At 49.6% G+C, this 16,495-nt stretch overlaps 1 protein-coding gene across 1 annotated transcript in view; it reads right to left on the reverse strand.

Annotated features, from left to right (window-relative positions):
* LOC138583200 (galectin-3-binding protein-like) overlaps window positions 1-11,405 on the reverse strand; it is a 137,406-nt gene extending 126,001 nt beyond the window's left edge. The window contains exon 1 of the mRNA XM_069655228.1: window positions 11,140-11,405. The gene's annotated coding sequence lies outside the window, so the exon portion shown is untranslated. The remainder of the gene's footprint in view (window positions 1-11,139) is intronic.
* Window positions 11,406-16,495: the final 5,090 nt, after the last annotated feature.

The raw sequence follows: 16,495 nt of genomic DNA on the forward strand, positions 1-16,495 counted from the left end.
GGCCAGAGAGAACACTGCCATTAGTGCACCTCTACTGCACCAATCTGTATGCAGCCATGCCCACATTGGCTTCTCAGCCCTTGTGGATGTTTCTCCATGCCCCCCTGGGCTCTTTCACACATGCGCGCATCCTCGCATCCATCCGCTGACACCTCTTCCCGCCCCCATTGCAGTACATGCCCAGGTTTCTTCCCTCATGTTCCGTATTCAGAGAAAGCTTTGATGTTTAACCTGCTGAGGTCGATAAATGAGAACCATACTCTGTTGGTAATGAGCAGCGCTCAGAAGCCTGTAGCGCTATGAAACTGCAAAAATGAATACTAAATAAAGTGTGCAGTGCGTGCGCATGCTCAGTCGTGACTTATAGTTAAATAGTGGGGGGAGGGCCGCCGAAATAGCAGAGGCATCTTTTTACAGAGGAAAGCAGTAGGGGCAGGGGAGGGGGCGCTTAGGGCAGTGTCTACACACCTCAACCATTTTACACCGGCCTAGGGCATGGGTGAGGGGGTGCCCTCGCCTTAGATCTTGTTTGATGTGGTCAAGGCTCAGTGCTGCCTGGATGAGCCATCTCCCCCAGCAGTAACATGAGGCGGCAGGGCAAAGCATGCTGAGGTCAGGGAGAAGGTGCCTGGTGTTCCACAAGACCCTCATTCATGGGGGATCTAGGCTGGGCCGGGGGTCTCATCAGGATCGAAAGTCAGAGAGGCAGGGCCCTTTCGTTGGAGGGGCGATTTTCTCACACCCAAGTCTATATTTACACAATAATCTGCTTTCCTCATTTTGCCATTAACATGCCCGCCCCCATTAAGAAATTACCTGCAAATAAAACACCTCTTTGAAAAAAGCACATCAGTGTTTGGGCTGCCGTAAGAGGGCACTCTGCATCCCACCCATGTGTGACAGCATACTGGCGGGAACTCATGGGGTCTCAGTCCCCGACTCTTTAAGCAATGCCCCCATCTCTCTATAGGTTGCTACTTCCTAAAGCGCCTTGAACATTGCCCCCTCGGCACACACACGCTGGCTGGGCTTTCGGAAACCTCCACCGACCTCCGTGAGTATCTTGCATCAGGAGAGGTTACAATCCACTTGGGTATGTCATCAAACTGAAAAAAGAGGAATTGTTTCCATAACCTCTTACTCCACTTACCCCACTTTCCTGGTACAAGGGCAAATGCCTGCTGGCGGTAGGATTTTCTGACGGGTAGGAAAAAATGACAGGCCAGGCTGTCAGATTTTCCTACCCCGTCACTTTTTCCTACCCCAAGGTGGGTTGCCCAATGCCTGCTCTCGGTAGGGTTTTCTGACGGGTAGCAAAAAATGACAGGTCAGGCTGTCAGATTTCCCTACGCCATCACTTTTTCCTACCCCTGGGTGGCATGCCCAATGCCTGCTGTCGGTAGGATTTTCTGACGGGTAGGAAAAAATGACAGGCCAGGCTGTCACTTTTTCCTTCCCCTGGGTGGGTTGCCCAATGCCTGCTGTCGGTAGGATTTTCTGATGGGTAGGAAAAAATGACAGGCCAGGCTGTCAGATTTTCCTACCCCGTCACTTTTTCCTACCCCTGGGTGGGTTGCCCAATGCCTGCTGTCGGTAGGATTTTCTGACGGGTAGGAAAAAATGACAGGTCAAGCTGTCAGATTTTCCTACCCCGTCACTTTTTCCTACCCCTGGGTGGCTTGCCTGCTCTCGGTAGGATTTTCTGACGGGTAGGAAAAAATGACAGGTCAGGCTGTCAGATTTTCCTACCCCGTCACTTTTTCCTACCCCAAGGTTGGTTGCCCAATGCCTGCTCTCGCTAGGATTTTCTGACGGGTAGCAAAAAATGACAGGGCAGGCTGTCAGATTTTCCTACCCCATCACTTTTTCCTACCTCTGGGTGGGTTGCCAAATTGCTGCTGTCGGTAGGATTTTATGACGGGTAGGAATAAATGACAGGTCAGGCTGTCAGAATTTCCTACTCTGTCACTTTTTCCTACCCCTGGGTGGGTTGCCCAATGCCTGCTGTTGGTAGGATTTTCTGATGGGTAGGAAAAAATGACAGGTAAGGTGTCAGATTTTCCTACCCCGTCACTTTTTCCTACCCCTGGGTGGGTTGCCCAGTGCCTGCTCTCGGTAGGATTTACTGACAGGTAGCAAAAAATGATAGGTCAGGCTGTCAGATTTTCCTACCCCGTCACTTTTTCCTACCCCTGGGTGGCTTGCCCAATTGCCTGCTGTCGGTAAGATTTTCTGACAGGTAGCAAAAAATGACATTACAATTCCTGTCAGATTTTCCTACCGATAGGATTTTCTGACAGATAGCAAAGAGTGATGTTAGACCGGCAATTCGGGCGATGGAAGGTGAGTCCATTTGTGTATGACAGTGGGGGGACATAATCCTTATCCTCGTGTATACGAAAAGCTGCGAAATTACATACGATCCAGCTGTAGCATTGACAATTTTGGAAATAGGAGACTTGCACAAATTCCTGTCTCGCCACTTCAACAGCATTGTGTGATCCTGGGCAAAGGGAATCGCTGCATTGCTTACTTGATCCTCTCTTCTGTATTGTGCGAAAATTGTGAACGTGTTGACACAGACTGAAACCGTTATGCCCGCCAATATGAAGCTACATTAAAAACAGCCCTATTCAAGTTTGTTTTATGTGTGTTATTTCACTAATAAAAATATATTTGGGGAAAAAAAAAACGTCCCTGTTTGGCATGTACTCCCAATTTCTCTCATTGTAATGTTATGCCTTGAATTACAGTAGGGCTATTCCCAAACTAGTTTAGCTACCCAGGGCACAGGTCATACCACGACTTGTGTCTTAGTTACTGTTGGTGCACCTCCCCACCCGAGGGCTTGGTGCACCTCTCGGTTTTGCTGGCTTTTCCGTGCTCTGAAGGATTAAGTGTTGAAGGCTTGATATGATATGATATTTTATTTATGGCGTGCCGATACACAAGTGTTTCAAGGCGCGACGAGGCAGGGGAGGGGAACACAGGTGGACAAGGCAACGATATTACTTGGCCAGGTGACATTGAGATTGCGCAAGTGCAGGGGAGAGGAAAAGGGGAGAAGTGCCGAAGCAAGTAGGAAGTGCAGGACATAGGATCAAAACATTGAAAACAAGAAGTGTGGCCAGCAGGTTGCAGTGCAAGGTTAAGTGCATAACAGCAAGTGGTGGTAAGTGCAGGCTTCAGAAGTCACCCCCCTGCCTTGTGAACGTTTCTGTCTGAATTTCTAATTCTCTGGGGTTTTGTGTTTCTGGGCCTGCTGCATAACCTCCCTGTGCGATTAAGTATAGTGATAGTCAGACTGGCCTGCCACTGCTTCTACATCTCGGTGAATAGCAGTATCTAAAGTAATATAGCCCTGGACATTGTGTACACTTGCTGAGGCATCACTATGTGTGTTCATCTGTCAGCGACATCTTCCAGTGCCCAGAGATATGTTTCTCATCGACATCCTGGACTCTTGTTTCTGCTATTAAGAATGTGGAGCTCTCTTGCTCATCACAAATGCATCCTCTATCAATGGCCTCCTCCTTTCCTCTATTCACCTTCTTCTATTTTTATTGGCTTTCCGAAGAGCCACTGTGTACCATTCTACAGGCAACAGTGACTTGATTTCTCAATTGGCTCTGCATTCTCTCTAATCTATCAGGCCCCATAAAATGCCATGGCCACCATCCTTGCCCCGATACTGGTTAATTGGGAAGACCAAACGCATTTATTACGACTGCCACGCCACCTGTCTAAACGCATTAAGAGAGTGGACATACTGCACGGCCTTATGTTAGACTGTCCCAAATATTAATTACAGTACTATAACTTTGAATGGTTGGGTCATCGTTGCTGTGTCTGGTCCCCACTTCCCTATGCTCTTGTTCTTTCTCTCGTTCACTGGGTTCACTCTTCCCCAGTACAGTGTGCTCACAGACTCTTTCTTCTCTTTTGGGTTCTTGATGTTCCAGTATTCAGCCTCTTACAAGGAGGTCCTCTCTTGCCAATGGGCACTTCTTTTCACTAGTTGATTGCCCATCCACCCCAACCCCACTCTATCTCCACCAATCCCACCGACCCCACTCGCTCTACACCCACCTATCCCACCCCCGCTCACTCTAGCCCCACCCATTCCACCCCAACCCCACTCTCTCTATTCCCACCCACCCCATTCTCTCTATTCCCCACCGACCCCACCCCACTCGCTCTATCCCCACCTATGCCACCCCACCCCCACTCACTCTATCCCCACCCATTCCACCTCAACCCCACTCGCTCTATCCCCACCTATCCCAACCCCACTCTGTTTATTCCCACCCACCCACATTCTCTCTATTCCCCACCCACCCCCACTCTCTCTATTCCCCACCCATCCCAACCCCACTCTGTCTATTCCCGCCCACCCACATTCTCTCTATTCCCCACCCACCCCCACTCTCTCTATTCCCCACTCATCCCACCCCCACTTTCTCTATTCCCCATCCCACCCCCACTGTCCCTATCCTCACCCATCCCACCCTGTTACCTGGCACATTTCTGATTCTGCACTTTCTTTTGGTTTGAGATGCATCACATCTGAAGCAGGAAGCCTGGCCTAATGATTTGGCATAAGGACTGGCATAAACATCTAAGCCATGAAAGCAGATGTTGCAGAGAACCACCGGAGCACAACCAGCCGAGCTAGCTGTGGAATGTCTGCCAGCCAGGCCTTGCAGATGGGCATCAACAGCCCTCCCTTCTGAGAAGTACAGGGCGCTGAAGCTCAAGCTGCTGGCTTAAATCCCAAGGCAGGTCGATAAGAGCCTGCTTTGCAAAGACAATCTGAGATGTACTTGATTGCCTCTCTTCGGCGAAATGACCTGTTGTTATGAATACGTACGGCTAACGGGAGGAGATTAATATGTAGCTTTGCATTGCACATAAGTATGAGCCAGGCCTGGGAGGGGGTAGAGTTGATGCTGCCCTCCAGAGCCTGATGTGTGTGTTAACATTACGGCTTTTACACCCAAACCTCTGGCTTTGCGTATTATTTGTGTCCAAGTGCCGAGTGCGGAGTGCCTGGAAAGCCTGAGACGGTGTGAGGGAGCTAGATGAGCACTAGCATCGGGGGAGCAGGACGAACAAATGTAACCTACCTTCACGCACCCCCATTCTCTCTCTATCCCCACCAATCCCACCGACCCCACCCACACTCGCTCTATTCCAACATATCCCACCCCCACTCACTCTATCCCCACCCATTCCATCCCAACCCCACTCGCTCTATTCCCCACCCATCCCAACCCCACTCTCTCTATCCCCCACCCATCTCAACCCCACTCTCTCTATTCCCCACCCATATCACCCTACTCTCTCTACCTTCACCCACCCCACTCTCTCTATGCCCACCTAATCCACCCCAACCCCACTCTCTCTATTCCCCACCCATCTCACCCCACTCTCTCTATTCCCCACCCATCCCACCCCACTCTCTATGCCCACCTAATCCACTCCAACCCCAATCTCTCTATTCCCACCCATCTCACCCCCCACTCTCTCTATTCTCCACCCATCTCACCCCCACTCTCTCTATTCCTCACCTCTCTGTATTCTCCACCCATCTAACCCTCACTCTCTCTATTCCTCACCCATCTCACCCCCACTCTCTCTATTCCCCACCCATCCCACCCCCACTCTCTCTATTCCCCACCCATCCCACCCCCACTCTCTCTATTCCCCACCCATCTCACCCCCACTCTCTCTATACCCCACCCATCTCACCCCCACTCTCTCTATTCCCCACCCACCTCACCCCCACTCTCTCTATTCCCACCCATCTCGCCCCCACTCTCTCTATTCCCCACCCATCTCACCCCTACTCTCTCTATTCCCCACCCATCTCACCCCCACTCTCTCCATTCCCCACTCATCTCACCCCCACTCTCTCTATTCCCCACCCATCTCACCCCCACTCGCTCTATTCCCCACCCATCTCACCCCACTCTCTCTATTCCCCACCCATCCCAACCCCAATCTCTCTATTCCCCACCCATCCCACCCCACTCTCTCTACCTTGACCCACCCCACTCCCTCTATTCCCACCCATCTCACCCCCACTCTCTCTATTCCCCACCCATCTCACCCCCACTCTCTCTATTCGCCACCCCACTACCACTCTATCCCCACCCATCCCACCCTTCTCTCTCTACCTTCACCAACCCCAGTCTCTCTATTCCCACCCATCTCACCCCCACTCTCTCTATTCCCCACCCATCTCACCCCACTCTCTCTATTCCCCACCCATCCCAACCCCACTCTCTCTATTCCCACCCATCTCACCCCCACTCTCTCTATTCCCACCCATCTCACCCCCACTCTCTCTATTCCCCACCCATCCCAAACCCACTCTCTCTATTCCCCACCCATCCCACCCCACTCTCTCTATTCCCCACCCATCCCAACCCTACGCTCTCTATTCCCACCCATCTCACCCCCACTCTCTCTATTCCCCACCCATCTCACCCCCACTCTCTCTATTCCCCACCCATCCCAACCCCACTCTCTCTATTCCCCACCCATCCCACCCCACTCTCTCTATTCCCCACCCATCCCAACCTCACTCTCTCTATTCCCACCCATCTCACCCCCACTCTCTCTATTCCCACCCATCTCACCCCCACTCTCTCTATTCCCCACCCCACTCTCTCTATTCCCCACCCATCCCACCCCACTCTCTCTATTCCCCACCCATCCCAACCCCACGCTCTCTATTCCCACCCATCTCACCCCCACTCTCTCTATTCCCCACCCATCTCACCCCCACTCTCTCTATTCCCCACCCCACTGCCACTCTATCCCCACCCATCCCACCCCTCTCTCTCTACCTTCACCCACCCCACTCTCTCTATGCCCACCTAATCCACCCCAACCCCACTCTCTCTATTCCCCACCCATCCCAACCCCACTCTCTCTATTCCCACCCATCTCACCCCCACTCTCTCTATTCCCCCCATCTCACCCCCACTCTCTCTATTCCCCACCCTTCTCACCCCCACTCTCTCTATTCCCCACCCCACTGCCACTCTATCCCCACCCATCCCACCCCTCTCTCTCTACCTTCACCCACCCCACTCTCTATGCCCACCTAATCCACCCCAACCCCACTCTCTCTATTCCCCACCCATCTCACCCCACTCTCTCTATTCCCCACCCATCCCAACCCCACGCTCTCTATTCCCACCCATCTCACCCCCACTCTCTCTATTCCCCACCCATCTCACCCCCACTCTCTCTATTCCCCACCCCACTGCCACTCTATCCCCACCCATCCCACCCCTCTCTCTCTACCTTCACCCACCCCACTCTCTCTATGCCCACCTAATCCACCCCAACCCCACTCTCTCTATTCCCCACCCATCTCACCCCACTCTCTCTATTCCCCACCCATCCCAACCCCATGCTCTCTATTCCCACCCATCTCACCCCCACTCTCTCTATTCCCCACCCATATCACCCCACTCTCTCTATTCCCCATCCATCCCAACCCCATGCTCTCTATTCCCACCCATCTCACCCCCACTCTCTCTATTCCCCACCCATCTCACCCCCACTCTCTCTATTCCCCACCCCACTGCCACTCTATCCCCACCCATCCCACCCCTCTCTCTCTACCTTCACCCACCCCACTCTCTCTATGCCCACCTAATCCACCTCACCCCCACTCTCTCTATTCCCCACCCATCTCACCCCTACTCTCTCTATTCCCCACCCATCTCACCCCCACTCTCTCCATTCCCCACTCATCTCACCCCCACTCTCTCTATTCCCCACCCATCTCACCCCCACTCGCTCTATTCCCCACCCATCTCACCCCACTCTCTCTATTCCCCACCCATCCCAACCCCAATCTCTCTATTCCCCACCCATCCCACCCCACTCTCTCTACCTTGACCCACCCCACTCCCTCTATTCCCACCCATCTCACCCCCACTCTCTATTCCCCACCCATCTCACCCCCACTCTCTCTATTCGCCACCCCACTACCACTCTATCCCCACCCATCCCACCCTTCTCTCTCTACCTTCACCAACCCCAATCTCTCTATTCCCACCCATCTCACCCCCACTCTCTCTATTCCCCACCCATCTCACCCCACTCTCTCTATTCCCCACCCATCCCAACCCCACTCTCTCTATTCCCACCCATCTCACCCCCACTCTCTCTATTCCCACCCATCTCACCCCCACTCTCTCTATTCCCCACCCATCCCACCCCACTCTCTCTATTCCCCACCCATCCCACCCCACTCTCTCTATTCCCCACCCATCCCACCCCACTCTCTCTATTCCCCACCCATCCCAACCTCACTCGCTCTATTCCCACCCATCTCACCCCCACTCTCTCTATTCCCACCCATCTCACCCCCACTCTCTCTATTCCCCACCCCACTCTCTCTATTCCCCACCCATCCCACCCCACTCTCTCTATTCCCCACCCATCCCAACCCCACGCTCTCTATTCCCACCCATCTCACCCCCACTCTCTCTATTCCCCACCCATCTCACCCCCACTCTCTCTATTCCCCACCCCACTGCCACTCTATCCCCACCCATCCCACCCCTCTCTCTCTACCTTCACCCACCCCACTCTCTCTATGCCCACCTAATCCACCCCAACCCCACTCTCTCTATTCCCCACCCATCCCAACCCCACTCTCTCTATTCCCACCCATCTCACCCCCACTCTCTCTATTCCCCCCATCTCACCCCCACTCTCTCTATTCCCCACCCATCTCACCCCCACTCTCTCTATTCCCCACCCCACTGCCACTCTATCCCCACCCATCTCTCTCTACCTTCACCCACCCCACTCTCTATGCCCACCTAATCCACCCCAACCCCACTCTCTCTATTCCCCACCCATCTCACCCCACTCTCTCTATTCCCCACCCATCCCAACCCCACGCTCTCTATTCCCACCCATCTCACCCCCACTCTCTCTATTCCCCACCCATCTCACCCCCACTCTCTCTATTCCCCACCCCACTGCCACTCTATCCCCACCCATCCCACCCCTCTCTCTCTACCTTCACCCACCCCACTCTCTCTATGCCCACCTAATCCACCCCAACCCCTCTCTCTATTCCCCACCCATCTCACCCCACTCTCTCTATTTCCCACCCATCCCAACCCCACGCTCTCTATTCCCACCCATCTCACCCCCACTCTCTCTATTCCCCACCCATATCACCCCACTCTCTCTATTCCCCACCCATCCCAACCCCACGCTCTCTATTCCCACCCATCTCACCCCCACTCTCTCTATTCCCCACCCATCTCACCCCCACTCTCTCTATTCCCCACCCCACTGCCACTCTATCCCCACCCATCCCACCCCTCTCTCTCTACCTTCACCCACCCCACTCTCTCTATGCCCACCTAATCCACCCCAACCCCACTCTCTCTATTCCCCACCCATCTCACCCCACTCTCTCTATTCCCCACCCATCCCAACCCCACGCTCTCTATTCCCACCCATCTCACCCCCACTCTCTCTATTCCCCACCCATCTCACCCCCACTCTCTCTATTCCCCACCCCACTGCCACTCTATCCCCACCCATCCCACCCCTCTCTCTCTACCTTCACCCACCCCACTCTCTCTATGTCCACCTAATCCACCCCCACCCCACTCTCTCTATTCCCCACCCATCTCACCCCACTCTCTCTATTCCCCACCCATCCCAACCCCACGCTCTCTATTCCCACCCATCTCACCCCCACTCTCTCTATTCCCCACCCATCTCACCCCCACTCTCTCTATTCCCCACCCCACTGCCACTCTATCCCCACCCCTCTCTCTCTACCTTCACCCACCCCACTCTCTCTATGACCACCCATCCCACCCCACTCTCTCTATTCCCCACCCATCCCAACCCCACTCTCTCTATTCCCACCCATCTCACCCCCACTCTCTCTATTCCCACCCATCTCACCCCCACTCTCTCTATTCGCCACCCCACTGCCACTCTATCCCCACCCATCCCACCCTTCTCTCTATACCTTCACCCACCCCACTCTCTCTATGCCCACCCATCTGACCCCACTCTCTCTATTCCCCACCCATCTCACCCCCACTCTCTCTATTCCCCACCCCACTGCCACTCTATCCCCACCCATCCCACCCTTCTCTCTATACCTTCACCCACCCCACTCTCTCTATGCCCACCTAATCCACCCCAACCCTCTTTCTCGATTCTTCAGCATGTCCTTACCACCGCATAGTTAGTATTCAAGTGACTAGCAGAATTTCAAACATGCGATCCACAAAGAAAGCACTTTCAGGCCACACAAATGGGGAAAGCGTTATATAAATGACAACTAGAATACAATACAATACTCAACGCTAATCCTTCTATACCCCCGCCACCCACCCTTCCGCCTCTATTCCCCCACCCACCTTACCCCCTCATCCTACCTCTAACACTCGCTTTATTTCTTACCCTCTCACTCTGGCTCCTATTTCCTGTTATTCATCGATGCCACCCTCTGGCAATCGCGTCTGCCCTTGCTCCATCCCCCTTGTCATTCTATTGCGCACCTACGCTCCTTATCACACCCTCCTTTAAAACTGTCCACTCTCCTCCTTACACCCGAATGCCTAAATGCAACATGCGCAGAACAGCAGTAAACGCCAACACTATTGGCATTGCCAACGCTTGTTTCCAACAGTGTCTCTGCCTAATACTTATGGGGGAGGGGTTTGCTCTCTAAGAGCCCTGTTATTTTGTACATGTGTAAAGAGCAAGCGGACACCACAGGCGTTCATGATAATGGCGTCTTGCGCGCGCCGATATTACCGCGTCTTTTCTGGCCGGTTTGTGTTTCACCGCAACTATAACACTGTCAACATTTCTCCGTGGCAAATCAGATCCTTTCGCATTGAACCAAGATGGCTCTGTACCCTGACACACCCAACAGTCACGCAGATATGAAAACCATGAGCACTTTTAAGACAGAGAAACCCTGCATTATACCCACATCTGCCAATAGCTTTCAATATTGGCCGCACCATTCCCCGCTGTGCCGTTACTAGAACACACGCACACCACAGCTCGGCCGACGCACCCCCCGTCCAACACATGCTTCAAGTTCTGCGTGTCTCCACTTACCTCAATGCGCGTGCCTGGGACAATGGAGAGGGGAGGAGAGTTTTGCCTTTTCTACCCCTCCAAGTCCACCCACCCGTCAGTAGCATCTCCTCCGCCAGCCCCCTAAAACCAATCCTCGCGAACTATAGGGCCTAGCAACCTATGTGGTTGGGGGATGGGGCGTCTGAGCACACCTATCACGGCACAGCTTACGTTAACTGCGTAGAGGGACAATAAGGGGAAACATGCAGCGGGGATGGAGGGGTGGATTCGTGGATTCTCTAGATTTGGTTTGGGAAGTTGCACGTGATCTCCGGGAACCGTGCCAAGCCCTCCAATAAATAGAGAATTGAAACCCGTCCTTTTCCACAGCTTGAAGAAACGAAACTCGGGAAGAAGCGCATTCCCCTCTCCCCAGGCCCAGCGGCGTGGAGCAGGGGAGGGGGCCATTATTGGATGGCAGTGACTCTCCCAGCACTGCTTTTAGTAATTTTAAAAGGTAAGGCGGGCTACATGCCTAACGGATGTGTCTTGCTGAGACTGCAGGTTCCGAGGACATGCAGGCATGGACGGGGCCTGGTGCAGACAGGTCACAGTGTCTCTTCTGCAGGATTGCATTACAGTGTGATCCAAGTAGAAGTAGAACCTATTTACAAGTGAGGCCTTGAGGCAGTGAGAGCAAGCAATGCCTCAGGACCTCAAAGGGTCATTGATACACAAAAAAGTTTGAAACAACCTTATTTTCATGGGGTGTGTGTAAAACCCGGAACATGCCGGAACGGGCCGGAAAGCTACCCTAATATATGAAACGGCAGCAAAACTCACCTGAAATGTTGCAAACACACATGAAGAACATTTTGAAATGAGAAAGGTGCACCAATATGCTGGCATTAACCCATTACTGCCCAAAATCTACATTTTATCGTGAAAAAGTATCCGGAACGGGCCGGAACGCTAACCTAATATATAAAACGGCAGCGAAACTCTCCTGAAAATTATGCAAACACACATGAAGAACATTTTGAAATGAGAAAGGTGCACCAATATGCTGTCGTTAACCCATTACTGCCCAAAAGCTACATTTTATCACGAAAAAGTATCCGGAACGGGCGGGAACGGGCCGGAATGGTACCCTAATATATAAAACAGCTGCGAAACTCACCTGAAAATGATGCAAACACACATGAAGAACATTTTGAAATGAGGAAGGTGCACCAATATGCTGTCATTAACCCATTACTGCCCAAAACCCACATTTTATCAAGAAAAAGTACCCGGAAGGGGCGGGAACGGGCCGGAACGCCACCCTAATATATAAAACGGCAGTGAAACTCAGCGTAAATGATGCAATCACACATGAAGAACATTTTGAAATGAGAAAGGTGCACCAATATGCTGTGATTACCAATTTACTGCCAAAAACCTACATTTTATCACGAAAAACTACCTGAAACTGGCCGGAACGCTACCCTAATATATAAAACGGCAGTGAAACTCACCTGAAAATGATGCAAACACACATGAAGAACATTTTGAAATGAGGAATGTGCAGCAATATGCTGTCATTAACCCATTACTGCCCAAAATCTACATTTTATCACAAAAAAGTACACGAACGGGCCGGAACGCTACCCTAATATATAAAACGGCAGCAAATCTCACCTGAAAATGTTGCAAACACAAATGAAGAACATTTTGAAATGAGAAAGGTGCACCAATATGCTGTCATTAACCCATTACTGCCCAAAACCTACATTTTATCACGAAAAAGTACCCGGAACAGGCCGGAATGGTACAGTAATATATGAAACAGCAGCGAAACTCACCTGAAAACGATGCAAACACACATGAAGAACATTTTGAAATGAGAAAGCTGCACCAATATGCTGTCATTAAACCAATACTGCCCAAAATCTAAAGTTTATCACGAAAAAGTAGATGGAACGGGCCGGAACGCTAACCTAATATCTAAAACGGCAGCAAAACTCACCTGAAAATGATGCAAACACACATGAAGAACATTTTGAAATAAGAAAGGTGCACCAATATGCTGTCATTAACCCATTACTGCCAAAAATCTACATTTTATCACGAAAAAGTACCTGGAACGGGCCGGAACGCTACCCTAATAAATAAAACGGCAGTGAAACTCCCCTGAAAATGATGCAAACAACACATGAAGAACATTTTGAAATGAGAAAGGTGCACCAATATGCTGGCATTAACCCATTACTGCCCAAAATCTACATTTTATCGTGAAAAAGTATCCGGAACGGGCCGGAACGCTAACCTAATATATAAAACGGCAGCGAAACTCTCCTGAAAATTATGCAAACACACATGAAGAACATTTTGAAATGAGAAAGGTGCACCAATATGCTGTCGTTAACCCATTACTGCCCAAAAGCTACATTTTATCACGAAAAAGTATCCGGAACGGGCGGGAACGGGCCGGAATGGTACCCTAATATATAAAACAGCTGCGAAACTCACCTGAAAATGATGCAAACACACATGAAGAACATTTTGAAATGAGGAAGGTGCACCAATATGCTGTCATTAACCCATTACTGCCCAAAACCCACATTTTATCAAGAAAAAGTACCCGGAAGGGGCGGGAACGGGCCGGAACGCCACCCTAATATATAAAACGGCAGTGAAACTCTGCGTAAATGATGCAATCACACATGAAGAACATTTTGAAATGAGAAAGGTGCACCAATATGCTGTGATTACCAATTTACTGCCAAAAACCTACATTTTATCACTAAAAACTACCTGAAACTGGCCGGAACGCTACCCTAATATATAAAACGGCAGTGAAACTCACCTGAAAATGATGCAAACACACATGAAGAACATTTTGAAATGAGGAAGGTGCAGCAATATGCTGTCATTAACCCATTACTGCCCAAAATCTACATTTTATCACAAAAAAGTACACGAACGGGCCGGAACGCTACCCTAATATATAAAACGGCAGCAAATCTCACCTGAAAATGTTGCAAACACAAATGAAGAACATTTTGAAATGAGAAAGGTGCACCAATATGCTGTCATTAACCCATTACTGCCCAAAACCTACATTTTATCACGAAAAAGTACCCGGAACAGGCCGGAATGGTACCGTAATATATAAAACAGCAGCGAAACTCACCTGAAAACGATGCAAACACACATGAAGAACATTTTGAAATGAGAAAGCTGCACCAATATGCTGTCATTAAACCAATACTGCCCAAAATCTAAAGTTTATCACGAAAAAGTAGATGGAACGGGCAGGAACGCTAACCTAATATCTAAAACGGCAGCAAAACTCACCTGAAAATGATGCAAACACACATGAAGAACATTTTGAAATAAGAAAGGTGCACCAATATGCTGTCATTAACCCATTACTGCCAAAAATCTACATTTTATCACGAAAAAGTACCTGGAACGGGCCGGAACGCTACCCTAATAAATAAAACGGCAGTGAAACTCCCCTGAAAATGATGCAAACAACACATGAAGAACATTTTGAAATGAGAAAGGTGCACCAATATGCTGGCATTAACCCATTACTGCCCAAAATCTACATTTTATCGTGAAAAAGTATCCGGAACGGGCCGGAACGCTAACCTAATATATAAAACGGCAGCGAAACTCTCCTGAAAATTATGCAAACACACATGAAGAACATTTTGAAATGAGAAAGGTGCACCAATATGCTGTCGTTAACCCATTACTGCCCAAAAGCTACATTTTATCACGAAAAAGTATCCGGAACGGGCGGGAACGGGCCGGAATGGTACCCTAATATATAAAACAGCTGCGAAACTCACCTGAAAATGATGCAAACACACATGAAGAACATTTTGAAATGAGGAAGGTGCACCAATATGCTGTCATTAACCCATTACTGCCCAAAACCCACATTTTATCAAGAAAAAGTACCCGGAAGGGGCGGGAACGGGCCGGAACGCCACCCTAATATATAAAACGGCAGTGAAACTCAGCTTAAATGATGCAATCACACATGAAGAACATTTTGAAATGAGAAAGGTGCACCAATATGCTGTGATTACCAATTTACTGCCAAAAACCTACATTTTATCACTAAAAACTACCTGAAACTGGCCGGAACGCTACCCTAATATATAAAACGGCAGTGAAACTCACCTGAAAATGATGCAAACACACATGAAGAACATTTTGAAATGAGGAAGGTGCAGCAATATGCTGTCATTAACCCATTACTACCCAAAATCTACATTTTATCACAAAAAAGTACACGAACGGGCCGGAACGCTACCCTAATATATAAAACGGCAGCAAATCTCACCTGAAAATGTTGCAAACACAAATGAAGAACATTTTGAAATGAGAAAGGTGCACCAATATGCTGTCATTAACCCATTACTGCCCAAAACCTACATTTTATCACGAAAAAGTACCCGGAACAGGCCGGAATGGTACCGTAATATATAAAACAGCAGCGAAACTCACCTGAAAACGATGCAAACACACATGAAGAACATTTTGAAATGAGAAAGCTGCACCAATATGCTGTCATTAAACCAATACTGCCCAAAATCTAAAGTTTATCACGAAAAAGTAGATGGAACGGGCCGGAACGCTAACCTAATATCTAAAACGGCAGCAAAACTCACCTGAAAATGATGCAAACACACATGAAGAACATTTTGAAATAAGAAAGGTGCACCAATATGCTGTCATTAACCCATTACTGCCAAAAATCTACATTTTATCACGAAAAAGTACCTGGAACGGGCCGGAACGCTACCCTAATAAATAATACGGCAGTGAAACTCCCCTGAAAATGATGCAAACAACACATGAAGAACATTTTGAAATGAGAAAGGTGTACCAATATGCTGTCATTAACCATTTACTGCCCAAAACCTACATTTTATCACGAAAAAGTACCCGGAACGGGCGGGAACGGGCCAGAACGCCACCCTAATATATAAAACGGCAGTGAAACTCAGCGTAAATGATGCAATCACACATGAAGAACATTTTGAAATGAGAAAGGTGCACCAATATGCTGTGATTACCAATTTACTGCCAAAAACCTACATTTTATCACGAAAAAGTACCCGAAACTGGCCGGAACGCTACCCTAATATATAAAACGGCAGTGAAACTCACCTGAAAATGATGCAAACACACATGAAGAACATTTCGAAATGAGGAAGGTGCAGCAATATGCTGTCATTAACCCACTACTGCCCAAAATCTACATTTTATCACAAAAAAGTACACGAACGGGCCGGAACGCTACCCTAATATATAAAACGGCAGCAAATCTCACCTGAAAATGTTGCAAACACAAATGAAGAACATTTTGAAATAAGAAAGGTGCAACAATATG

The sequence above is a fragment of the Ambystoma mexicanum genome, chromosome 3q (assembly GCF_040938575.1).
Source record: "Ambystoma mexicanum isolate Mex_15411 chromosome 3q, UKY_AmexF1_1, whole genome shotgun sequence".
NCBI lineage: Eukaryota > Metazoa > Chordata > Amphibia > Caudata > Ambystomatidae > Ambystoma > Ambystoma mexicanum.